We start from the raw sequence: 27,401 nt of genomic DNA, 5'->3' as shown, positions 1-27,401 counted from the left end.
TTAAACATCATTAAAATGCTAACAAAACAATTACCAAAAATATCAACACAAAATAAAATAGAATTAAAGGTAATTAAAATGTTGGGCCAAGGGGGGTGCATGCCCTAAATAGAGTGCAGAATTCAACACTAGAGGTTTTAGGCCCAACAGAATAAGCCCAAATACTAAGAAATATAGTTGGATTCAGCAACTATGTTGCTAAGCAAAACATGGGTGTAGAAAGCAAAATATTTGGCTTAATGGCTAAGCCCAACATAATTTGCAAAGGGACATGTGAAAAAATTTAGCAACTCACTCTCTTCTCTACACATCATCTTCCAATTCTCACATCAAAACAGAACCACCATCAGAGCTTCGGCACCACCGCACCGGAGGCGACGGAGTTGGTCGGAATCAAGAAAAAACACCACTTTCTTACTCCTCTCAACCTCTTCTATCTTAACCCCTCATCCATTCTAACCAAAATTAATTAATTCTGGAAATTGAGCCATTAAAGTCAAGAATCCTAAGCACAAAATCTGAAATTAAATGGAGGTGGAGGAGAATCAAACCATCAAACCTTGGGGTTTTGATTCTCCACTACATAATCTACGACGTGGTATCAAAAATTCAGCAAACAAGCAAATATGAAGATTCACCGACCTACAAAACGGAGGATTGTCTTGGAACTTGTTGAAATTTGGAGGTGATGAAGATGAAGAAGAGAAAACCAGAGATATGCTACTTTGAACCTTTAATCTTCTACTTCTATTATGAACTCTTCCTCTTCAATAATCAACTCTAAAAAATTATGAATTGAATTGTTGTTGTTGATGTTGATTATGTGAATGTAGGGATGATTTTTGAGTGCAAGAGGTTTAACTCTATTGATAACAAACTTCAATGTGAAGCTTTCTCCAATGATGGTTTGAGCTTTAGTATAGGGAGAGGAATGAAGTGAGAAAAGTTGAATCTGCAATGAGTAATTTGAGAGTGATCAAGTTCTAAGTTTTTTCTCCCCCTTGTGTTTATATAGGTTACAAGTTTGGATCCAATGAAGGTTCGGAGTTAGTTTCGATATGGCTTGGAATGAGTTAAAATGGTTTGGAATTAGTTTGAAGAGGTTTGGAGTTAGTTTGATGTGGTTTAGAATTAGTTTGATATGGTTAGTTTGGGACTGTTATGACAATCGGGGGATGTTAGAATAACTTAAAGTTGATGATTTGAAGTGTTGGGAATACTTGGTTTAAGGCATGAATGTTATGGTCAGTTGTTGCATAATTATGTAGAGCTTTCAATGTGCATTGATGCAAGCATTGGAACTATTTTGGAGTGCAAAGGAAACTGGATTATTGCTGAAAAATGTTGTATTTTGACTCACTGTTCCAGGGTAAATCGATTTACCAAGCATGGAAACCGATTTTCATCATGAAAAATGGCTTTTTTTTGCTACTGTCCCAGGGGAAATCGATTTCCATCATCCAGAAATGCATTTTTTGACTACTGGAGCAGGGAAATCGATTTCCCAGACATGGTAATCGATTTCAATCATCTAGAAATGAAATTTTTGGCTACTGGAGCAGGGAAATCGATTTCCATCATGCAAAATGGGTTTTTTCCTTTGTTTTGATGCATGTGGTCATGTGTGAGGCATAATGGCTTGCCTTTCTTTGAATGAATGAATGAAATTGAATTAATGGGTCATGTAATGACTTGATCAAATGGACAATGAATTTGTATCAATGAGACTATAAATCAAAGCATGAATGAATCTCGACATTTTAATAAAACCATGAAAGTAATGGATGAAGTGGAAATGAAATAAGACTCAAATAAAATAGATCATGAGACCATGAGGTCAATGAAACATGAATGCAAACATGCCTTGAATCAATCACATAACACCGGAAATTAGGGTTTAGAAGCCCAGTTCATGCATAGAGGCCAAGCAACAAGGTCCCCCAAGATCAAGAATTAGGGTTGTTATCCACATGATGAGCCATACCATAATCTTCAAGACAAATCCCTGGTTTTATCAACCAAGAACCTTGAATTTATGATACTCGTTACCGAATGTTAATCATGAATGAATGATGCACCTGAATGAGACATGAGTGAGGTTTTATGGGTCTTAGGTTATAAGTTAGATGAAAAGCCAAAAGGGAGGACAAATTTTGGGGTACGACAACCGACATTACAAATGGATGGATAAAGCATGGGGTATTAACTTAATTCATATCTTCTTAAGTTCATGTTGTTGTTGTTAGCTTATCATAATTTAATTTTTGTTCTAATTATAGGAGTTTAACAACAAAATACCATACTCAAAAAAAGATATGGATGACATCCGATCACGTTGGACCAAAGTCTTTTTATCTTGTTATGATTCTATAAAATAATAGTTTTTTCTTGGTTGTAAATGTGTAAATTTCCTTAATTTTTTTGTGCAAATATGTAATGTGTGTATTCTGTCTTGATGATTAGAACAATGTAAGTTTATAACCTTGGTTTAAATGATATGATATATTTCAATTATGTCGCGTATTTTATAGTTTATGTGTAAAAAATGATACAGGCAGGTGAAACTAAGATTTAAAACAATGTAATCTGGTATTCATTGGTTAATAGATTTATAATGATATGATACAAGCCAATGAAAATGATACAGGCAAAACTATACAGGCCAGTGAAAATGATACAAGTAGTAAAAATGATACAGGAAAAAATGAGATTATATACGTCGGTTATTACTTAAAACTGAGGTAAATGAATAACTTATTTGGTCTTTAAATGCAACCAAGAGGTGTATGGCGCGTGCAATAAAATTTAAAAAATAAAAAATATGTAGTTGATGGGGATCGAACCCATGACCTTTTAATTTCTATCATCGGTTTTAGAAACACCGAGGTGACAAGTGATTATTTTTCATGTTGCCTTTCGTTACCTCGTTTGTCTAACCGAGGTGAAATGCATTTCACTGCCGATGTTAGATGTGTTATTTGTAGTAGTGAGACACCCTTCACACAATTCATTGTTCTCCTTTATGTTTGGAAGACCTCTCGTCATGTTCTTCTCATGTAACAACTTCAAGTCATGTGTGTTGAAGTGGCCAAATCTTTGATGCCAACATGGTTTTTACTTGTGTTTGTTGTGGATGCTTTTGAGTTTAATGAGAAAAAGTGAAAAGCAAATAAAAAAGAGATGTTGCATTAGGATGGAAAAAGTGAAAATGAAAATGACAAAGATGTTTCCCCAATTCTACATACTAAGAGAGAGCAAGTATGATGTTTAGTTTCTTAAGTATGTTGTGAGTGTATTTATTTAAAGCATGGATCATTGATATTTGAGAGAGAGTCACCCCATGGATTCCAACTATATTTTATACATTTTAGTTTTATACATTTTTGTCCATTCCGATCCTATAATACAAGATTATAAAAATCGATTACTATTATTTTGATACAAATTATTAATGCCCTAATTTATTTAAAACTTATACATTATATTTTTGAAAATTAATATTGTATTTTAACTGGTTTTTATCAATGCACTCGTCATAAATCTCTCAATTCATTACACTTCCAGGTTTAGTTTTTAGGGTTAAGTCTACTTTCCTATTTTCTATCCTTTTTTTTTATTTTTTGGCATTTTCTTTATTTTACATTTTATTAATTTTTAATTTACTTATTAATTTGTTAATTTAAGAAATTAATATTTCATCTGAGCTAGTCATTCAAAAGACAACATAAGGATACAAATCATATATAAAGTAAATATTTATCTTTTATTGTCTTTCAGTTTTTATGATACTAAGTTTTCTTTAAATTTTTATCTGTCAAACCACATCTTGATAAGTATATTAATAGGGATATCTTAATTTTGATAAGTATATTAATATGGATGTCTTAAAATTTTAGAAGTTTTGTGTGAAACACTCAATTTAGTCACGATTTTAGTTTTAATGTAATAAAACATATAGAATTTGTATGGGTAGAGGATGTCAATGCATTGTACTTTTTGTTGGAGGAATTTTTCACTATGGAGTATTGAACATTGTGAGACTGCTTCTTCTAGAGCAACACATTTGTGAGAGACACACCACATATCCACCCAAAATCTTAATGTCATAGGTGGGTGAGTTCTCTCACTTATAAATGCTCAAGTCTCCATATTTTTAACCAATGTGAGACTATTATCCATACTACTCACACTTGATACATTCTCAACACTTTTTAGCAAGTATATTTGGCATAGATCATTGAGCCCATAAAAATTGATCTAGGTCATACTCATCGTTACTCACGGTAAGTTTCATCATCTTCTCATGAGGATGCTTAAGCAAAGCTCTAATATCACTGTCAACACCATCGTCGGAGATTTCTCCCGTGGAGGCGATTCCAGTTACTCCCAAAGAAAATACGTCCGACAAGTTTTTACAACAAACATCATACTCGTTAACGCTCCCCAAATTCTGTGGAAGGGACGAGAATCTATAATCACCTGCTTGATGAAGACACTACGAGTGTTTTTCCTCACAAGAATGACCCCATGGTATTTACAATTTAGTATGATAGTTGGGATGTGAATCGAGTATTTATCGACCTTGGTAGCTCAGCGGACGTCTTATTTTGGAACGCCTTCCAGAGACTCCAACTCGACCTCAACAGTATCAGAGCATTCCATGGTTCTTTGATTGGCCTTTCAGATGAACAAATAGAAGTAAAGGGCCACATAATGTTTAATACGACGTTCGGGTCAGGGGCGAGCGTCAAAATAATTTAAGTAAAGTATCTCGTGATAGATGCTTTGTCCATGTACAACACCATCCTGGGAAGATTCACCCTTAACTTACTTGGGGGTCATATCTAATCTCCATTTAAGCCTCAAATACACATTACTTGATGGGTATGTTAGTGTAGTTGTGGGGGATTTTCTAGAAGAGCTCAATTCATCAATAGACAAGGAGACTCTTGATATGTCGCAAGTGTACGATAATATCAAGTAATAAGAAATTATCGTCCACAGAGACCAAAAACCAAATTACTACTTTCTATCATGCTTAGCTCAATCTATCCATACAAGAAGTTTTAAATACGAGAAAGTTAAATGATGATTTCTTACTAGTTAAAACAAGAGTCTGAGACTTCGATTTTTGTCTACCTATTTAACTCATGCAGTTCTAATATCAGTTATAACAAAATTTTCATTTTTGTAAAAAAAACTAGTGGTAATGCCCTCTTTCGTTGGTGCATTATCAGGTCCTATCCATACAAATCACCTGTTTTTGCAGCACAACTAGTGTATTTAGAAACTTGTTTAAAATGGAAGTTTTTTCTCAATCCACTCTGAGACACTTTTGAAAGCTCAAAGTCAATTGTTTGAATTTCTAAGTTGGATATCGTGTATGCCCTTTCACAATAATTGAAGATGTACTATATATAGAAGGATTAAAGCACAATATTGTAAGTATAAGTCAACTTTCCGACAAAGGTCTCAAAATTAACTTCACCAAAGATGAATGCATAATTATACATGAAGCCACACATGAGATAAAACTTCATTATTGGTAAACGAATCAACAACAATTTTATGATATATTTGGGTGGTCTCTCTTTGAAAATAAAATGTCTTGCAGTAAGCAATAATGATGCATGGTTTTGGCACAAGAGAATAACCCATATTCAAATGTAACATTTAAACAAATTAGTCAAACATAATCTTGTTATTGGTTTACCAAAGATAAAGTTTATCAAAGATAGATTATGTGATGCATGTCATAATATAAAGCAAACCAAAACAACTTCAAAGGCAAAGAATGTGATAACAACGTCAAGGCCACTTCAATTGATACACATGAACTTGTTTGGCCCATAAAGGAAAATAAGTTTTGGAGATAATGTATATGCTTTAGTTATTGTCAATGATATTTTAAGATATTCTTGGACACTATTTTTAGTGCAGAAAAGTGATGTTTTCAAATCATTCAAGAATTATGCAAAGTGCAAAATAAAAAATCCATGAAGATTGCATCAATTAGAAGTAACCATGGTGGAGAATTCCAAAATGCTTAATTTGAAGAGTTTTCTAAAGAACATGGCATCTCTCATAATTTTTCAACGCCAATGACTCCTCAACAAAATGGAATAGTTGAAAGGAAACATAGATCCCTAGTTAAACTTGCAAGAACTACGCTAAGTGATTCTAATCTACAAAAGTATTTTTGGGCAGATGCGGTAAGCACGTCATGTTATATAAATAATTGGTTTATCATAAGACCAATATTGAAAAAGACTCCATATGAACTCTTCAATGGAAGAAAGCTATACATCTCTCACTTTCATGTTTTTGGATGTAAATGCTTTGTCCTCAACAATGACAGACAATCTCGGTAAATTCGATGAGAAATACGATGAAAGTATTTTTCTTGGCTACTCTCTTACAAGTAAGGTTTATAGAATTTACAATAAAAGAACTTTAAATATTGAAGAATCTATGCATGTATCTTTTCATGAATCTAACCCCTCTAAGGAGGATATAGTTGTCTGTGATGATAATTATATTTTAGAAGTTCCTATAGAAGACATTTGTAAAGATGATAATGTTAAACATTCATACACCAAGATGAAATAATTCAACATGAGAAGAACCAGATTGATCTTTTTCAAGAATGAAGAACACGTAGAGATCATCATATTTGACAACATCATTGAAGACATAAATAAAGAAGTATGTACTTGTCTAAATCTTAAATATGCTTGTCTAAACATGACATTTATTTCTTAAATTGAACCTTATAAATTCAAAGAAGCCTTAGATGATGACCAATGGATACTAGCTAGGAACTAAATCAATTTGAAATAAATAAAGTTTAGGATCTGGTTCCTAGACCAAAATATAAGCATATCATTGTAATTAAATGGATTCTAATATAACCTAGATGAAAATGGTATCATCATAAGTAATAAGACAAGATTATTATCCCAAGGATATAATCAAGAAGAAGATATAGACTTTGAAGAAACATTTTCTCCTACTGCTAGAGTATAAGTAATTAGATTACTATTAGCATATGTTTGTTCTTTGAATTTTCATTCGTACCATATGGATGTCAAGAGTTCATTCTTGAATGGTCACATACTTGAATAAGTTTATGTAAGTCAACCTCCATGATTTGAAAACTCTAAACATCCATCTCATGTGTACAAACTAAAAAAGGTCTTGTATGGATTGAAGCAAGCATTAAAAGCATGATATGGCAGGTTAAGCAACTTTCTTCGTGAATGACATTATTCTCTTTATCAAAATAATTAATAAGTATACATTCTTAGTGCAAATCTATGTATATGACATCATATTTGGATCCACGAATGAATCCTTATGTGAAGAATTCCCATCCATCATGCAAGGTGAATTTGAAATGTCCATGATGGATAAGTTGAACTACTTCCTTGGGTTGCAAATTAAACAAACGAAGAATGACATATTTATCAACCAATCTAAGTATTTCAAAGATCTTATTAAAAGATTTGGCATGGATACTTGAAAATAAGTTACTACACCAATGGGATATAGCACATATGTTGATCAAGACAAATTCGGTATTGTAGAGGATATCATCGAATATCGAGGTATGATGGGTTATTTATTATATCTAATGACAAGTCATCATGATATCATGATCCGTGCATGTTTGTGTGCATGCTATCAAATATGCCCGAAGGAATCTCATCTTTCTACTATGAAAAGAATAATGAAGTATCTCAAAGGAACAATCAATGTCAGATTATGGTACCCCAAAAGTAAGGTATGTAGTCTTGTTGGTTTTTCTTATTTAGATTATGCAGGATGTAGGAAGGATAGGAAAAGCACCAGTGGAACTTGTCATGTTTTAGGAAATGCTCTAGTATCTTGGTCATGGAAAACAAGATCTTGAGACTTCTATTCGTGTCAACCTATTTAACTAATGCAATTCTTGTATCAATTATAAAGAGAATTCCATTTTTATAAAAAATAAAACTAGTGGTAACGCCCGCTTTCGTTGGTGCATTACCCGAGTTCTATCCACACAAATCACCTACTTTGGTAGCACAACTAGTGTATTCAAAAACTTGTTTAAAAGGAAAGCTTTTTCTCAATTGACTCTGAGACACGTTCGAAAGCTTAGAGTCAATTGTATGAATTTCTAAGTCAGATATCGTGTATGCTCTTTCAGTGCATAAATGATATCTCGTTATTCCTACTTTCGTAGCGAATATTTTACTTTTAAGAAAAACCGAAATTACAAAATAAAATTTTAATTCTCGTCATAATAATACTTAACAAAGTGATGATCGATAAAATAACACAAACAAGCATATCATACATTCTAATAATAGTAACAATACTAGAAGCAATATAAGAACCTAATTAAAACAGAAAACAAACTTTGAATTGAATTTCTCTAAATAAGAAAGATTAAATAAGAAAGCTTTGAGTAATACAACATAAATAATAAAATAAGAAAGCTTAAAACTTGAGTAAAGTTTAGTACAATATTTTTTGTCATTTTACTGCTAATGACACTAATTAGTAGTAAAGTACCCTAAAGACAAATCTTAAGCACAAGGAAACGAATGGATGAATAACATAAATGAGAGAGAAAAAAATCCAAAATTCAAATTTAGAATCTAGGGGGATTATGGTCATCGTGGGTGCTTATGTGATGGTTGTAATCCCTATTGCATGCTACTGACAATCATCAGCTCCCTTGAGTGGTTACGACTGTAAGGAGTGCTTGCGGACCACATATAATCACTTTATTTTTCTTGTCTTCTTTGTGCTTCTTTTGCCCTTTTTTCCAGGAATCAATGCCATTTCCTCTTGTGCATGCAACATAGTCAAAATACCATTTTTTTATTAAAATTAAATAAAAACAAACAAAAACATTGGGAAAACCTAATTAGCAAATGGTAAAAACAATGTTGATCAAACTCCCTCATACTTGAAGTGTTGTGTGTCCTCAAGAAGCTTGACTTATACTGACATAATTTTAACAAAGCCAATTGAAATAGAAAAAGCTCAAGAAAACATTAACATCAATACTCATATTGGAACCTATTTCAAATTAGCACATGGTTAATTCAGTGGCATTCATCCAACACTAAAAGTTTTGTAAGAACACAAACTAAAGTCTTCCTCTTAAACACCCATCCCGATATAGCTTTGTCCATAAGTCTCTCGTGCCAGATTTTCTTTTCTTTCCAATCACTCAAAACAATCAATTTAAGGCAATAATTTTTTTATACTCATCGTATTCTAACAAGGTTGAATTTAAAATTTATTTTCAACTTATAGCATATAAGCAAACAAAGTTTTGGGAAGGGTACCCCGTTTTGGGTGTACCCGACTTACTCGACTCAGTTGTTCTTTATTTAAACACAATTTCATCATCGTTTTTTTCTTTTTCTAGCATAGGGGATTAACCATCGTTGGGTTGAATAACTAGGTGAGGTTTCTTAGAACAAGATTGGTTCTACAACTATTCCGGAGTTTTTATGATAACAAAATATAAAAGAATAACATTGTTGTCTAACGGCTTGTTGAGTATGCGGACTCTGAGCTTACTTAAAGCGAAGAAAAGCTAAATCTGATACAGAAAAAAGCATAATCAAAATAGCTTTGGACAATCTAAAATGCTAATGTATGTTGATAAAAAATAGACTCTGAACTCTGGTCTTAAAGAGACTCTGAATTTATAGACCTTGGACTCTGATAAAAGAGACTATGAAGTTTGTACGTCATCAGAAACTGAATCAGAAGCTAAATTTGTATACTCTGTTTATCACCAGTAAACACTTTTGAATAAGGCACCTCTGATGCATTATGTGTCATCCTAACCTTATCAAGTCTTCAGACTCTGATAGGTTATGAACTCTGAATATTTTATCATATTCCAAGACATTATTCTAGAGTGTTTTAATGTGTGAAGAGTTACTACGCATTGTGTTAATGAAATGTCAAATCACCTTCGCAAGACATTTGCCACATCTTCATTAACAACCAATCCAACCCAACCATTTCCAAACCTCACTTCCGCTCATCCCTCACATCCACGTCTCACCATCAATCCGAAAAAAACTATTCAACCTCTCACTCAGAGTATTCATTGAAAACTCTAGAATCTCACATAACTTAAAGCGAGTCAAGACCCGTGCCTTGAGAAATTCATTCGTGTTTGTGGCTCTGTTCTTGGAGACTAGTTGGATCAGCTCAATGACTTGATGCCGTTGAATTTTGTAATTGAGAAGATTCTCTCGCCGACGAAGGTTTGAAATGTTGATACATGGTTGAGTGTTGCTATAAAAGATCATGTTATGTGTTTGGGTGTTATTGGTGAATTGAACTACACCATCGCAGATCGCGAGCATCTTCTTTGCCATGAGCGCCACTTCTCCATCTCTTCGCCGTGCTTTCTGGTCCTCCATCAGTTTACATTGCTTTCCTTTCCATTTTTTTTATTGAGATTGGTTTATGATTTTGTTTTTATTTTATTTTGATTAGAGTGTTTATCATTGAATTTTTTTTTGTTGAAACAGATTTGAGGGCAATGAAGTTTTAAAGTTCTCTTTTGTGAAAATATTGAACATAGATCAACAAGAGAGTGAAAGAAGAAGATGACTTTTTTTTCTTCATTTTTAGTTTTATTATTTCTTCTTCATAAGTTGGAAAATTCAATATTCATTTGATTATTATAATTATTAATTAAATTTATTTCTTCTTTTTTTATTTTATGTCAAAATTGCAATCATGATTTGAGTGGGGCAACCAACTTGAATATTACAGGCATCAATCCATAGCAATAAGAAGTTGTCCACCACATTTTGTCTTCAAATGGCATCCATCAACTCCAACAAATGGTTTGTATCCATTTATGAAACCCTTCTTACAACCATCAAAACAGAAGTAGAATGATCCAAACCTTGGTTGTATCGATGACAATGGTCTTTCAACATTGATCTTCATAGTATTCCTAGAATTAACCCTTGTTAGCTCAACAACATACCTTCATAGATTTGCATATTTTTTATTTGCATCCCATTCAATAATTTTATTTGCAATCAACTTTGCCTTGCATGCTCTAGCAACACTAATCCCCACAGAGAAGTTTTGTCTCGTATCTTGCATAATTTCACGTATTCTCACTGTTTCAAAAGTTTGCATTTTCTTCAGTACTGCCTTGGCAACCCACTTTGAGTTTGAATATCTATTATTAAAAACCCTAGCACATGTGTGGGTATCTACCAATGTCTTTATACCATAGGTATGCTTGTGGCCCGCTTTAGAACATTGAACTAAAAAACTACATTTAGCCTTACATTATATCCTTACCATATAACTCTCATTTTTTACAAAGATAATTTCCGTACAATTTAAGACTTACCACTCACGAATTTCCTCTCTAAAATCAACAAGAGAATTAAATTACATACCCCACTTAAAATTGTAGTTCTTACTGAGCTGCTCTTTCCTAAACCTTTCAAACTTGGGCCCTTCATCATCATCACTCTCATCTAGATATGAGTTGTCCAATTCATCACTATAATATTCATCACCATCATCGATTTTCTTTTTGGGCCTATCTAGTAATCTTGCAACTATATCCCCATAATTTATAGGTACATTAACATCAATTCTATCTATAAGAGCAGTAGTTCTATTATCCTCATTGTCTTTAAACCATTCAACCACTTCATCATCTAATATTTGTCACCCCATTAACACACTTAGGAACCCTTACTTTCAGTTCTATGTCAGTAACATCATGTTCCAGATAAATATCACCATCAACTTTAGTTGCACAATCGTATGCAGCAAAATTATATGCATCATCATCCTTCCTTATCTGAAAGAAATCCTCATCTATTTCAAGAATTTTTGTCCATAACCCATAACTTCCTTCTTTATAACCCCACTTATTCACCAACCTACAAATTTTAGACATTGCCCATTTATCAATGTGTTGACTAGAAACTATTATATCCACACTACCTTTGTATATGATATCATTCTTATTGACCATTATAAATTCACCCCCATAATTACATTGAAATACTGCATGTTTTGTGAAAAGGATTTGAATAAAGGTTTAATGTTCTCGTGATTCAAACATTACAGAAACAAACTCATACATTTGAAGAGAGATCGAAAAAACTAACCTCAGACATTGAGCTCTGCGTACTTCTTTAATGGCGTCTTCATGATTCGTATTCGATAGTGCAAGTTGATGGATTTTCATTTTCGTCCATAAACAATCATGCTCTTCTTCAATGGCGTCATCTTCGTGCTTCTTCAATGGCGTCCAGTTGCTCCATCTTTGTCTCCTTACCTGACTTGGGATATCCAAAGTAACCCTAACTTTTATAGGGTGTACATAAACAGGATAAAAAAGAGTTATAAAAATGAAAAAAAATACCTGTAATTTCCTACTCATTTTTTGTGTCGGATTAAAGGGGGAACCTGGGTTGAAATAGTGAAACCATGGGTCATAGACAGGGAATCTTCATATTATAAGGGGGGAATTAAAAAATTACAGGGGTGTAAAGCGAAACTCGCTAACATTGTTGGGCATGACGTATATTTAACCCTTTTTTAGTTAATTGTTTACTACATATTAAATCAATTCAAATTAGGGCTAGGGTATGTTTGGGTCTTAGGCCAATATTTTATGATGTTGATACCCACTTGTTACTGATTAAACCCATTTGCTTGTTTTCTTTTCTTTTTATTTTATGTGTTTTGATGAATGTGTCGATCAATTTGATTGCGTGATATCTCTTATTTTTTCCTTGAATTATATTTTATGACAAATAAATGAACATTAATTTCAATAGTTCTTTTTACAATAAAATCAAAACCAAATCAAATCATTTTTTCATAAAAAAAGTGAATCAAAATGCTTGATCAAATATCAAGTCCATTTCAAAATAAAATCAAAGTCAACTAACTTAAATGCTTTAAACATTTTCATAATAATGGATTAAAAAGGACTAGTTGGACGTAATATCTAATCCTAGTCTCGAATTCTTAGGCACAAGTTATAACAGCCTGTCCGCTCGAGTATTTGTTTTCCTCTTAAAATCATCGAACGCGCCTCAAATCTTTTTTGTAATAAAATGGATCAAAAAGGACTAGTTGGACGTAATATCCAATCCTAGTCTCGAATACTTGGGTATAAGTTGTAATAGATTGCTCGCTTGAGTATTTGTCTTCTGCTTAAAATCCATCTTAAGTGTTTCAAACATTTTCTCAATAAAATGGATTAAAAAAGGATTAGTTAGACGTAATATTTAATCATACTCCTCGAGTTTTGGGATACAAGTTGTAATAGCTTGCCTTTTCGAATACTTGTCTTCCACCTAAAAAACAATCCAACAAATCAAACCTATCTTTTCCACCTTAGTGCGATGTTAAAACCTTTCACAAACGAAAGATGCTTCGTCCATTCCTAGACGATGCAAACAAAGCTTCGTTCCTACCATGCGCAAGAAGTTAGAACGTTTTCCGTTCGAATGCGATGAGAACATAACTCGGTGAGATTCCAAGTTATGTTGTCCATTCTAACGCGATGCCAGTGTTCACTTCTTCATGTTTTTAGGTAGCAATCATTGTTTTCCGCTCGAATACGAACTAAGCATCTTTCGATAAAATTGACCAACACACAAATATTTTCTACCCAGAACTATGTAGCCTTGAGTTCTCCATCGCACCTAGGGATACGTAAGAGCGAGATTCAACATCTCGTCAGGCACGCTAATAAAAAATCTATTTTTAGTTCTATTCTTTTTCCCTTTTAATAATTAGAAGAAAGAAAATAACAAAAGCTAACATTTCATTCGCAAATTGACTAAACAATTCTCATTGAGTACAACGTGTGTGAGGGATGCTAATACCTTCCCCTCGCACAATCGACTCTTGAACCTGAATTTGGTTGTGACGACCATTTTATTTTTCTTTAAGAGTTTTATCGATATTTTCCCTTTCCTTTTGGAATAAATGGCGACTATTATCATTTCGAATGTGCAAGCGTCCGTGGTATTTCACGCTGCGACACATACATGTTTTCCTAACAAACTTTGTTCTCTTTGTGATTTGGATACACAAGTTCTATAGGGAGTCATGGTTAAATTTGTGACCCTTGATTACATGAACGAATTCAACTTATATACTACATACAACAATAATCATCGATAACAATTACTACCCTAGAACTCGACACATATCCTATTACGTTGACTTCTGTTTTCTAATATGGTTCCACATGTTGGTCTTTGAATTGTCTCTAACTATTTTTATTGTTAAAATTGTCTTCAGAATCTTTAACTACCTTTGTCGAAGGGTTTCTCTATCAAACTCTATAGTAGTGTCGACATGTCTCTTAGAAAACATAAATACAACAAATTGTTTTTGGATAATTTTTATTTATATTTCTTATTAAAAAAAAGAATACTTAGATTAGATATAACTTACAAATCTTAATAAAGATATAACTTATTTATAATAAATACATTATAGAAAAACTCATCAAAGATGTAACATGTTATAAATAACCACCAAAACACACATTCTACACATCAAAGAAAATTATTAAAAACTTATGTTACTAATTTTATATTTCACCCAAAAAGATATTTGTCACAATGAAATTTCAAAGCGTTACCATTTTTGTTGTTTTCGTTTTATTTGTGTTTGCCTTTTCTAATGCTCGTCTATCTGGTAGGTGGAATCCAATCAGTAACATCAAAGATTCCTACGTGACGGGAGTAGCTCAATTCGCATTAGCAGAGAACTTGAAACTTACAGGCGAAAAATTGAGTCTGGTGGAAGTGATCAAAGGTGAGCGTAAAGTTGTGCAAGGGATACTCTATCGTCTTTTGTTGGCAGCGAAAGATGGATCTGTTGTGAAGAAATATGAAGTTGAAGTGTTGGATAGACCTTTTTCCCATATTAGGAGACTCACTTCGTTCAGATCACTTCCTTGATCATGTTTTCATGATATATTGTAAATCAATTATAAATTTTACCACTGCAAAATGAAGCTTGATCTATTATGATGTATAACTTTGTGTCTTATTCTTATACTTCTTTTCCAAAATTTAGTATTTTTGAATTTTTTTCATGTTTGTATCACCACTTCATTTGTATACTCGTAAGCAATGAAAAAAGATATTTACTTTAGATAACTGATTTTATTAATAAGATTCTACCAAGAGAAAAGAGAAGCCTCATATGATCAAGCTTAATCTTAATTCTATCGGCCAAAAATTCAAAGTGCTTACACTTAAGCTTGCTTCTATAAATAAGATTTTTGTCCCCAATGTCTCCTTTTGAAACAAAATTTTCTAATTGCCATACTTTGAGAAAAAACTCTTTAAATGTCTCACTTTTCAATTTAATGAGCGAATGACCCCTATTTATTGGTCGTCCTTTTGCTCATCCATTTTCATCTCTTTTTTTTTATTTGTTTTTTTTTTCTTTTCATTTTTTGGTTTTTTAATCTTTTAAATTATCTTTTTTAATTAATATAATTAAATAATTATTTTAATAAAAATATTAATAATTTAAGTAATAAAATAATATTTTTGTTGAAAATAAAACATTTAGTGTTTAGGAAAAGTGTGTGGAAATATTAAAAACTTGAATAGAAACTTGATAGGTAGGAGAATTATTTACAGAAGAGAAAACTTTGTATTTTTGTTTGATGCAAAAATGTATCATTACATCTCTATTTATAGTACTCTAAGGAGAACTCTAGACACACTAATTCTAGAGAGTTCTCAACTCTAGACATTCAATAAATATTCTAGAAAATATTACAACCCTAACAAATATCTAACACTCCAAATACTACAAGAGTTTTCTAGAAACATTACCCAAAATTAACTAAGCCCAAAATAACTAAGCCCAAAAATTAAATAATAAGGTTAGGCCAAAATCAAGTTTAATATTTCAATAATTTTTAATAATAAAATATATTTTTCAAAATATTAATTTTTTTTTAAATAATAAAATATTTTTTTATTAATAATAATTTTTTTATTAATAAATTTTTTGAATGATAAAATTCTGGATTAATATTATTTTACCTCCCTATCGTATATGCGGATTTTGATTTACTTCCTATAATTTTTATTTTGTAAAGTTAACCTTGTCATACGAAGATTATGTTGTTTTAGAGCTGAACAATTATTTTTTTTCTAAAAATAACTTTACCATATTAAGATTATGTTGTTTTAGACTCTATAATTTTATTTTTTTAAACTAACCTTGTAAAATTGTGTTTTTGTATAACTAATATTGTCATATGAAAATGACAAGGTTAGTTTTACAAAAAATATAATTTTACAATGTCTAAAACAACAGAATCTCCGAATGGCAGTGTTAGTTTTATCAAAAAAATAATTTTACATAGTTTAAAATAACAGAATCTCCGTATGACAATGTTAGTTTTAAAAAAAAATTACAGAGGGATAAATCAAAATTCCCTTATATGATATGGGTAAAATGGTATTAACCCTAAAAACAATTTAATGCATTTTTTTAATTTAATATATTTAATGTGATTAAAAAACAGAAAAATAGAAAATAAAAAATAAAAAATAAAAAAAACAACTACTAATCATTGAGAAATTTGTACATTAATAATGTTCCAAGGCTCAATTCATTTCAAGTTCACTACACTTGACATAAAGTTTAAAGTCGGTTCATATATAAAACATGAGACATTCTCTGATCTCCACTTTTTACTACACTCATCTTAAATATTGATTTGACTTGGGCATTTGAATACTAAACTTGCAGGTCCACCCGTATCGTCGTATCTGAGATGAACATTACAAGTTCAAGACCTCTAATTCTCCAACTGCATCCAATTCTGGTTTCAGGACATAATAATGGCGTCGTCTGTGGGAATCGACTTCTGATTCCCGCATTTTCCATGATTTTTCATTCACACTTTAATTCGCCAACATATAACCTTTGAGGATCACCAACTGAAGAGCGATTCGAATTGAAGGCTAAAATCTTTGTGTTCGATTTAACCAATCATCGTTTAAACTACGATTCATCGAATTTATAGATCTCAGATTCCCGCTAGAACTCTGTAGAGTAAAAGAACAAATGATCCTAGATCCAAATTCGTATCTATGTTAGAACTCCCAAAGAACGGAGTTAATTACCTCCAAGATCATACTGAAGATTCCTAATCAACCTTTTGGTCTTGCATTTCCTCAATTATATGTCGTTGACGTAAAACTTACAGTGATGACTTCAAATATACGGAGGCTTCATAGCTATTACTGGCAAAGATCTGTCACTGGAGCACCTTCTTTAGGCAACAAAGGACTTCCCAGTGACGAACGGAGAATGCATCATGCCAAATATAATATACCATAATGAAACTCATAGTGCCACTAAAACTACCTAATCACACGAAGTGAAATGAGTGAATTTTGAATGCAAGTTATCCCAGTCGAAGTGAGTATAAATTTCTCAATGATTAATAGTTGTGTTTTTGCCATCCTCCGTTAGAAGTCGGTTTATATTACTGATGTCTACGGGTAAAGTCCAGTTTTGTCTGACATATTCAAAGATTGTGCTCTGTTTGTCCTGATGTTTCCTAGAAAGTCGTCTGCTTGACTCTTTCGTTGAAAGGAATTTCCCAGAAGATTGGATGATTTTCGTTTTAGAAAACTCAAATATTTTTTGTTTGGATGGATTCATTTAGAAGAATCTCCAAAGTTTTGCATGGATGATCTTCTTATAAGAAAACTCCCGGGTTTTTTTTGTCTTGGATGAATTCCCTGTTAGGAATCTCTAAAATCTTTTAATTAGATGAATTTCTTGTGAGAAATCTCCAGAACTCTCAGATATATTCTAAAGTATCGGCATGTCACCTCTAACTAGTTGATACAACTCACTTTTGAATATTCCCTTTTTTTTCTCCAGCATAATTGTCATCCCTAGTGAGTCTTTCACTCTTTCCATCATTTTCATTTCCGGTGGATCCCCATTACCACATATCTCCATTATTCCCCATAGTTATATCTCATTTATTTATCCATCATAAACCTCATGCTCGGGTTCATCTCGTATCACATCATATCCCTAGCAAAACAAAACAAAATAGTCCTCCAGACATTTATAACATCCCAACGTTTGTGATCATTCTGTAGATCTGCATTAAAGGTTTCAATCGCCACAAGAGGTAACGATTATATCACTGATCATGCCCATTCGTAAGGATCACTAAAGAAGAAATTTTTAAATTCCGCTGCATTTTGGATCGCTATTCTCCTTCATATTTTGCCATAAAGCTTCATTACCATTTCCATAAAGATCACTTTTCTCAACCACTTTTTCTTGGAGCTTTGTAAATAGATCTTAATTTGATCTTACTCTATCTAAACACCAAAAGCAAAAGCATTTTTTTTACTTTTCACCATTTTTTTAGATTTGATCCAAAATCCACCAAACAATACCAATATCCACTACACCAAATTTGAATTCATTCACTATAAAAGGAGGCCTCATTGCAATGCTCCAACACAAAAAAAAATCCATCATCAAGCAAGAAAGAACATGGAATCATTCTTGCACTTTTCCATATTTTCACTCAAGCAAGCTAGAGGGATCATTATTTCTCATCTGGAAGTGTTTTTGAAGGTGCGACGGACACACTCTGTTAGGTAAAAAAAGCTCATTTTGAACTCTCATAAAATCATCATTTTCACTCATTCTTGTTACCACTATGTTTGTTTTGAACATGAACTCCCTCATAAAAAGCTCATTTATTTTGTTATTGAGTTTTTAATTTTTATATTAAAAAAACCAATAAAAAAACTTTATTATTTATTCCTTTTTATTTTTTCATTTAATTAGGCTTTGATTCAATTTTCCCATGATTAATTTGCTCCCATTTTGATTCATATGTGTTGAACACCTTGATTATACTTGGACTTAGAATTGATGATAACTTGTTTATTTGATTTGTGCTTGAAGTACATGGATGTTTATGGTTGATAACTTGCTTTGAAACCCTAATGTGTAAACCTTAGAGGCATGAACCCTAATGACTTGAACCCTTCTATGAGGTGAAATTTTGTCATAAAATGATACTTTGATGTGCTTTGAACTTACTCCTAAACATTGATTCAGTCTTGATGCATGACATAGTTGTTTAAGGTTTAACATGCTTGTATGCTTGTATGATCCATGTGTTATGAACTATTCTCTATGCCATACATTTTTCTCCATTCTTTATTGGTGGCCTTGATTGGTGCCTTAAGATGTTTAAGCTTGATACATGGTAGTGATTTTGTTCATATGCTTGCTTAGTGCATATTGTTAATCCATGATATTTCTTGCATGATACTTGTGCTTATGTTTCAATCCAAGGGAAAGGGATTATAGTTGACTTATTGTCATGTGCATATTCATTATGTGTGTTTGTAGCTTCCTGATAACGCGAAAACACATCAGATATTTGCCTTGATTTACACTCAAAGATCATACCATTTTAATTAATATTCCGATTATTTCGCAAGTATTCAAGTTGTTTTTGCAGGTATTTAAATCTCCAAGCATTAATGAGCAAAATGAAGAAAAGGAAGAAAAAGAAGAAGAAACTGATGAGAAAGCATAGGAAAAAGCAGAAAACCAGAATGCAAAATTTGTTGATGTGACGACCGTCACAGATTCATGACGACCGTCACGACCCAGCCTGTGACGACCGTCACAGGCCCATGACGGCCGTCACGCGGCCAGAATCTGCGCTTTGAAACAGTCAATCACAGGCACCCAAACGTGCCTAAATTTCCTCCAACAACTTGACTCCCCCAGATTACTCATTCAAACCAAGTCTTCCTTAAAAATCTCAACCACCAAGACCTAAAGGAGCACTATATAACGGACCAAAATGGGAAAAATTGACGACGCCTACATTTACACTTACGCTCTGCAATTAATTTTTACAGCTTTCTAGCTTTTTAGTTATTTTCTTTTCAGCAACTTTGTTTCCGTTGCCTTAATTCATTCGCCATTCTTTTTAGAATTTCCTTTTTTTCCTTTCCTTTCCGTATTCCAGTTAGCCATAGTAGTAGTTGCCTACACTAGGGAACTACTACACTTTATTTAATTTTAGTAAGAAATTTGTATTGAAGAAGCAAAAGCCTACCGACTTGTGGAGGACTGCTCAAGTGCTCCGAGGTTCGCTCTACTCTGTTACTTCGATTGCTAGGTTTTTATTGAATTATTATTATCATCGCCCAGTTATTATTATAATTATGTTTGCCGCAATGTTGATTTGTTTATGCTCTGTGTTTTCCTTATTTAACATGTCCGGCTAAATTACCGGTATCGGTATGTAGCAATTTAATTAGATGGGATTTAATAATAATCGGTGAAAACTCTTTTTCTCAAACAATCTTTTAGGCTGAAGTTTTTAATCTAAATTTAATTAACTTTATCACAAAAGTGTGAAAAGCTATTTAATACGGTTTTGCCACGAGAGTGGGAAATTAACTAAGGTGAGAACCAACAATCGCGAGAGCGTGAGGCTCGAGTTGGATAGTAAAAATTAGGCATTGAGTTTAAAAACAGCGAGAGCACTTTAAAAGCAATTAGAACTTATTTATTTTCAAAAAGTAATTTTAACTTCAAATGGGACAGCGAGAGCGTACATTCTGACTTAAAGTTATAGGCCAAATCAACAATCACGAGAGTGTGAGATAAAGCTTTTTAAATAAATATTTTCTACTGAGACATATTTGGCATTTAAACTATTCACCGGTGACTTATCGAATCCCTGACAATTAATGCGTTGCATACTGATTCCTTCCATCAATTATTTCTTAAAACTACATTTCCCTTAGATTTACTATTTTGCCCCCGAACTTCTACTAATCATTCCCTTAGCTAAACATAGTGACGTTAGTAACACTAGTTTGACCATAGGTCCATGTGGGATTCGATATCTTTTAAAACTAAAGCGACTAGACTGTGCACTTGCAGTCAAGTATCCGATAGACTATATTTTATATATAGTCACGACAAGCATCAAGTTTTTGGCGCCGTTGCCGGGGACCTGTTTTAGTCGAATAGTGCGATTCTTTCTTTGCACAGTATAGACTAAGGTAAAAACAAAAACTAATCTTCTCTCCCTTATTTCCCTGATTGTATGCCAAGTACTCGCTCACAAGGCGATAACTTAGCACCACCAGTCCCTGAATTAGAGCATTTCTTATACATAAGACGCCGAATACACGAATATCAACCAAAGGACGATATTCCCGATATCTTCTCTCCTCCTAAACCAGAAGAAAAACCAACCATGGCTGAAGAAGGACCACAGAATCATCCTCTTAAATTCTATGCTACCCCGTCACAACAAGAACCTCACAACAGCACTGTTGCCCCCGCTATCAATCGAAACGATTTCGAGCTGAAACCCTCACTATTATCAGTCGTCCAACAACATCAATTTGCTGGAAATCCTATGGACGATCCTAATGAACACCTGACCAAGTTTGTGCAGTACACAGATACTGTAAAGGTGAATGGTGTATCTCAAGATGCGATAAGATTGCGCCTCTTTCCTTTCTCACTAAGAGACATAGCTTGGGCTTGGTTGCAATCCTTGCCCTCCAACTCCGTTACAACATGGGAAGAACTGAAGAACATTTTCTTATCCCGATATTTTCAGCCGAGCAAAACTGCTATGCTGAGAGCTCAAATCAACGGATTCAGGCAACAAGATGTAGAATCTCTCTACGAAGCGTGGGAGAGATACAAGGACATGATGAGGATATGTCCACATCACGGTCTCGAAGACTGGGTGATCATTCACACATTTTACAATGGGCTTCTGTATAACACAATACTTACAGTAGATGTTGCCGCGGGCGGTGCACTTATGGATAAACCATACAACGAAGCCTATCAACTTATTGAAAATATGGCCCAAAACCATTGCCAATGGGGAGGTGAACGAACTCTAGTGGAAAAGTCCCAGACAAAGGGTGGAATGTACGAAATCAGTAGCCTTGACCATGTTCATGCAAAGGTAGATGTCCTCGTTCAAAAATTAGATAACTTGACCATACCACCCACAACCACCATGGCTGTTGTAACTCCAAACTGTGAGTTATGTGAAAACCCTGGACACACTGCACAAGAATGTCAAATATTAGCAGGAGTCCCAACCGATCAAGTGAATTACACACAAGGAAATCCCTATTCGAATACCTACAACCCAGGTTGGAAAAACCATCCTAATTTCTCGTATAAGAATAACAATGCCCTGTATGCACCTGGCCAAGCACCAGCTGTTCCGCCTGGATATCAAAAGCCAGCTAATAATGCTCCTAACATGCCTAGGAAGTCAAATCTTGAATTAATGATGGAAAGCTTCATAGCTACCCAAGCTTAGACGAACAAAGACTTCTTGAACCAAAACATACATACTAGCGAGCAACTTAAACAACTAGCGAGCAAAGTAGACGCCTTAGCCACCCACAATAAAATGCTTGAAACACAGATTTCACAAGTGGCTCAACATCAAGCATTTAAAGTCGCTCCAGCTGGAACATTTCCTGGACAGCCGCAACCTAATCCAAAAGGACATGCAAATTCTGTTATACTGAGGAGTGGAAAAGAAGTAGACAGACCCGTAGATCCAAGACTCCAAAACCCTGCCATGTACCAAAAACCAGATAAAACCTCAACCGAGCAGGTGAATGAACCAAAGGAAATAGAAGATAATACCCAAGAGGCCGAAGAGAAAGAAAAACCTTATGTTCCTCCACCTCCTTATAAACCACCCATTTCGTATCCTCAAAGACTCAAAAGTTCTAAAACTGCGAGTCAATTTAGGAAATTTGTTGAACTTCTGAAGCAACTAAACATTACGATACCCTTTACAGAAGCCATCACATAAATGCCCTCATATGCCAAATTTCTTAAGGAAATCCTATCCAATAAGAAAAATATTGAGGATGACGAAACAGTCACACTTACTGCCGAGTGTAGCGCCATAATCCAAAATAACATGCCTCCCAAACTAAAAGACCCAGGTAGTTTTTCCATACCCCGTGTCATTGGAAAATTCGGCATAGACAAAGCTCTATGCGATGTAGGAGCCAACATTAGTGTAATGCCCTTAACCATTTGTAAAAGGCTCAGTATGGGAGAATTAAGACCGACCAAGATGTTTGTTCAATTAGTTGACCGCTCAATCAAATATCTTGTCGGTATACTAGAGAATGTCCCAGTACGTGTAGGACAATTCTACATTCCTACAGACTTCATAATCATGGATATCAAAGAAGATGCCAGTACACCTATCATATTAGGAAGGCCATTCTTGGCTATCGCCGGAGCCATAATAGACGTAAAGAGAGGTAAGCTGACATTCAAAGTTGGAGAGGAAAAGGTTGAATTCATCTTGACCCAATTCTTACAAGCGTCAGCTATAGACGACACCTGTTATCTACTTGATGTCATAGACGAGTGCGTGAGACAGATGGAGATGCAAGAAACCACATATTCTAATATATAATGAAAATCCAAATCCCTCCAATCTTTGAAGATGATAATTGGCATGAACCATACCAAAACGAAAGTCTAAGCGAATGCTTAGCACTTACACCCGACCACATGTCATGCCTAAAGAAACCTGACTTGGAATTAAAAGCACTACCAAAGAACCTAAGATACGAATTCCTAGACACTGAATTGAAAAGACCAGTAATAGTCAACGCTTACTTGGGACAGATGGAAACTGAGAAGTTACTAGATGTTCTAAGAAAATACCCAACAACGTTAGGATATAACATCATAAATCTAAAAGGAATAAGTCCTTCTATCTGTATGTATCGCATTATGCTAGAGGAAGGTTGTAAAACCTCTAGAGAACACCAGAGAAGGATCAACCCAATCCTGAGTACGGTAGTCAAAGATGAAGTAAAGAAACTTCTAGATGCTAGAATCATATACCCGATCTCCGATAGTCAATGGGTTAGCCCCGTTCATGTAGTACCGAAGAAAGAGGGTGTTACAGTTGTTAAGAACGAGAAGGGCGAGTCCATAGCACAAAGAGTTGTGACCAGAAGTAGAATGTGCATTGACTATAGAAAACTAAACAAAGCCACTCGGAAAGATCATTTCCCTCTACCCTTCATTGACCAAATGCTTGAACGATTGGCTAAGCACTCTCACTTCTGCTATCTAGACGATTATTCAGGATTCTTTCAAATCCCAATCCATCTTGACGACCAAGAAAAGACTACCTTCACATGCCCTTGTGGTACATTCGCCTACCGGCGAGTGCCATTTGGATTATGCAACGCTCCCGCAACGTTTCAAAGATGCATGATGGCGATCTTCGCTGATTTTATAGAAGACATCATGGAAGTCTTTATGGACGATTTTTCTGTTTGTGGGCAGAGTTTTGAAGGATGTCTATCAAACCTTGAAATGGTACTCGAAAGATGCGTAAAGGTAAACCTCGTTTTAAACTGGGAGAAATGCCATTTCATGGTTCAACAAGGAATCGTGTTAGGTCACGTGGTATCTGACAGAGGAATTGAAGTAGACAAAGCTAAGATCGAAATCATAGAAAACCTTCAACCTCCGAAAACCATACGAGAAATACGAAGCTTTCTAGGACACGCCGGTTTCTACCGACGTTTTATTAAAGATTTCTCAAAAATTACCAAGCCACTTAAAAGATTATTAAGGAAAGACGCTGAGTTCATATTTAATGAAAAATGTTTAACAGCGTTCAACCAACTGAAAACATCTTTAATCACCGCACCCATAATGCAACCAACTGACTGGAGATTACCTTTTGAAATCATGTGCGATGCGAGTGATTACGCAGTAGGCACAGTACTAGGACAAAGAAAGGATAAGAAGCTTCATGCTATTTACTATGCGAGTAGAACACTAGATCCTGCCCAAATGAACTACGCCACCACTGAAAAAGAACTTCTAGCCGTCGTGTTCGCTTTGGACAAATTTCGTTCCTACCTAGTAGGGGCGAAAATTATCATCTATGCCGACCACGCCGCTATTAGATATCTGTTAAGTAAGAAGGATGCCAAACCAAGACTTCTAAGATGGATCCTGCTCTTACAAGAATTTGACTTAGAGATAAAAGATAAGAAAGGTACTGAAAACGTAGTAGCGGACCACTTATCACGAATCGAAGGGAATAAACCTGAACAAATACCAATTAATGATGATTTCCCTTACGAACGACTCATAGCCCAAATGGAAAGTGATATGTCTGAACTAACATTAAACGATACAAAAATAGAAGAATCCGTGGAAGAAATACATGTGAATGCAACTCTGCCATGGTATGCTGATTTTGTCAACTACCTAGCCGTCAGAGTACTTCCACCGGACCTATCCTACCAACAAAAGAAGGAATTCTTTCACGATCTTAAACAATATTACTGGGATGAACCTCTACTTTTCAAAAGAGGTACCGACGGTATTTTCCGTCGATGTGTTCCTGAGGATGAAATAGATGATATAATCTCTCATTGCCATTCCGCTCCCTATGGAGGGCATGCAAGTACCTCAAAGACCTGTACCAAGATCCTGCAATCAGGCCTCTTTTGCCCTACTCTATGGAAAGATGTCCATAACGCGGTTATAAAATGCGACCGGTGCCAACGCACTGGCAACATCTCAAGACGCGACGAAATGCCACAAACAGGAATCTTAGAAGTAGAAGTCTTCGATGTATGGGGGATTGACTTCATGGGACCATTCCCAGCTTCTTTTGGCAATAAGTACATACTCGTCGCTATCGACTATGTTTCAAAATGGATTGAGGCTGTAGCTTCTCCAACAAATTGTGAGCAAATTCTTTACTTTGAATAAGTTTTGAATGATAGCAAATTGTGTGATCATTGTCTAATTGTTGGTTGTGCATTATTTTACATGATTCATTTGTGTTTTTAGCCTATACTATTGTTTCATGTCTATACATAAAGATCCACATTGATACATCTCTTAAAAGAACTCATAAAAACCATTTTGTGTCAGTATGTATCAATACATGTTCATATGCATCGATCCATAAATTTGCTGTAAATCACAAAACGTTTTTGCTTCAGTATGTATCGATCCATTCGAGTCTTGTATCGATACATGGTCAGTTAAAATGCTCTATGGATCGATCCATACGAGTCTTGTATCGATACATGCCTAGTTAAAATGCTATATGTATCGATAACATACGAGCTCTGCATCGATACATGCTTACATTAATTCTCTAAAATTAATCAAAGTTACAGTATGCATCGATGCATAACCTTTTGTATCAATGCATAAGTCTGTTTTGTCTACTAACAGCTTCTGTCCTTCATATATAAGAAGTATTGTGACAGCGGTGCAAAATGTACGAATTTAGAAGAGAAAAACAGTTGAACACAAGATCAAAGGAGTGTGTAGCAGCAATTGTTTTTGAGCAGTTAGAAACCTGAAAGAGACTTCATTTTCTTCATCTTCTCAATCACTTTTCTTCAAGAACATCAACACATAATCATTCTTGTTCTTTGGATTAAAGGATCAACGAGATAACGTTCAGTGGAACGATCAAGGATCTAGCTGAGGTGTTTAGTGGAACGATCGAGGATCTAGCTGAGTTGAAGGTTGAAGGGGGTTTCGAGGAAAAACCAGTCGGTTTGTCCTTCAAGAACTGGAGTTTTCTTGCGGGTTTGTTAGTCACGTTTGCAGAACAGATTCAGCCGTAGCGTAGGGTTTGGAAATCGGGTGATTTCGCAAACAGGTCGTGGAACCGGTGAATTGTTTGCAATTTCTTGCAGGAAATTCTTGATCGAGCTCAGATCAAGTGGAGGTTTTATACAAGAAGAAGTTCTTGGGATTTAGAATTATGTCTGTGTATTGTAACCTTGTATCAACGAATTCGGCATTATTGATAATTACAGTTCTCAATTTCAGTTGAAATTGAGAGGGAGACGTACCCACACGCGAGGACGACAGTGGGGAACTTCCTTACCAAATCTCTGCGTATCGTATTCTTTCCTTATCTCTCTTTACGTTTTCAACAGTTTTGCAATTTCAGTTAGTGTGTTGTGGCTGTATTTTTCACGATACAATAGTGGCAAGAAAACTTCTTTAACTAAAATCCACCATTGTTCATCATTGATCACATACACACCAATTGTTTAACAAAACTGTCTGCTGAGTTTTATTCATTGGAATTAGGATCTAGTGATAAGTGCATTCAATTTGATAAGATTCTGGTGTTAATAATCTCTATCGTTCTAATTCAAATCCAGCAATAAATTCGCGTGTCCGGTTTTCTAGCAGCGGTTCAGAATAGACGGAAGTCGATTCGGGATTGTAATTTT

The 27,401-nt window shown here is 34.4% G+C and overlaps 1 non-coding gene across 1 annotated transcript; it reads right to left on the bottom strand.

The window, feature by feature from the left end:
* Nucleotides 1-21,730: 21,730 nt before the first annotated feature.
* On the bottom strand, nt 21,731-21,837 carry LOC127116517 (small nucleolar RNA R71). Its single transcript, XR_007801347.1, has one exon. It is a non-coding gene; the product is annotated as a small nucleolar RNA R71 (small nucleolar RNA).
* Nucleotides 21,838-27,401: the final 5,564 nt, after the last annotated feature.

Source organism: Lathyrus oleraceus, chromosome 1 (genome assembly GCF_024323335.1).
Source record: "Lathyrus oleraceus cultivar Zhongwan6 chromosome 1, CAAS_Psat_ZW6_1.0, whole genome shotgun sequence".
Lineage (NCBI taxonomy): Eukaryota > Viridiplantae > Streptophyta > Magnoliopsida > Fabales > Fabaceae > Lathyrus > Lathyrus oleraceus.
The sequence above is the reverse complement of the archived record's forward strand: the minus strand, read 5'-3'. Positions and strand labels throughout refer to the sequence as shown.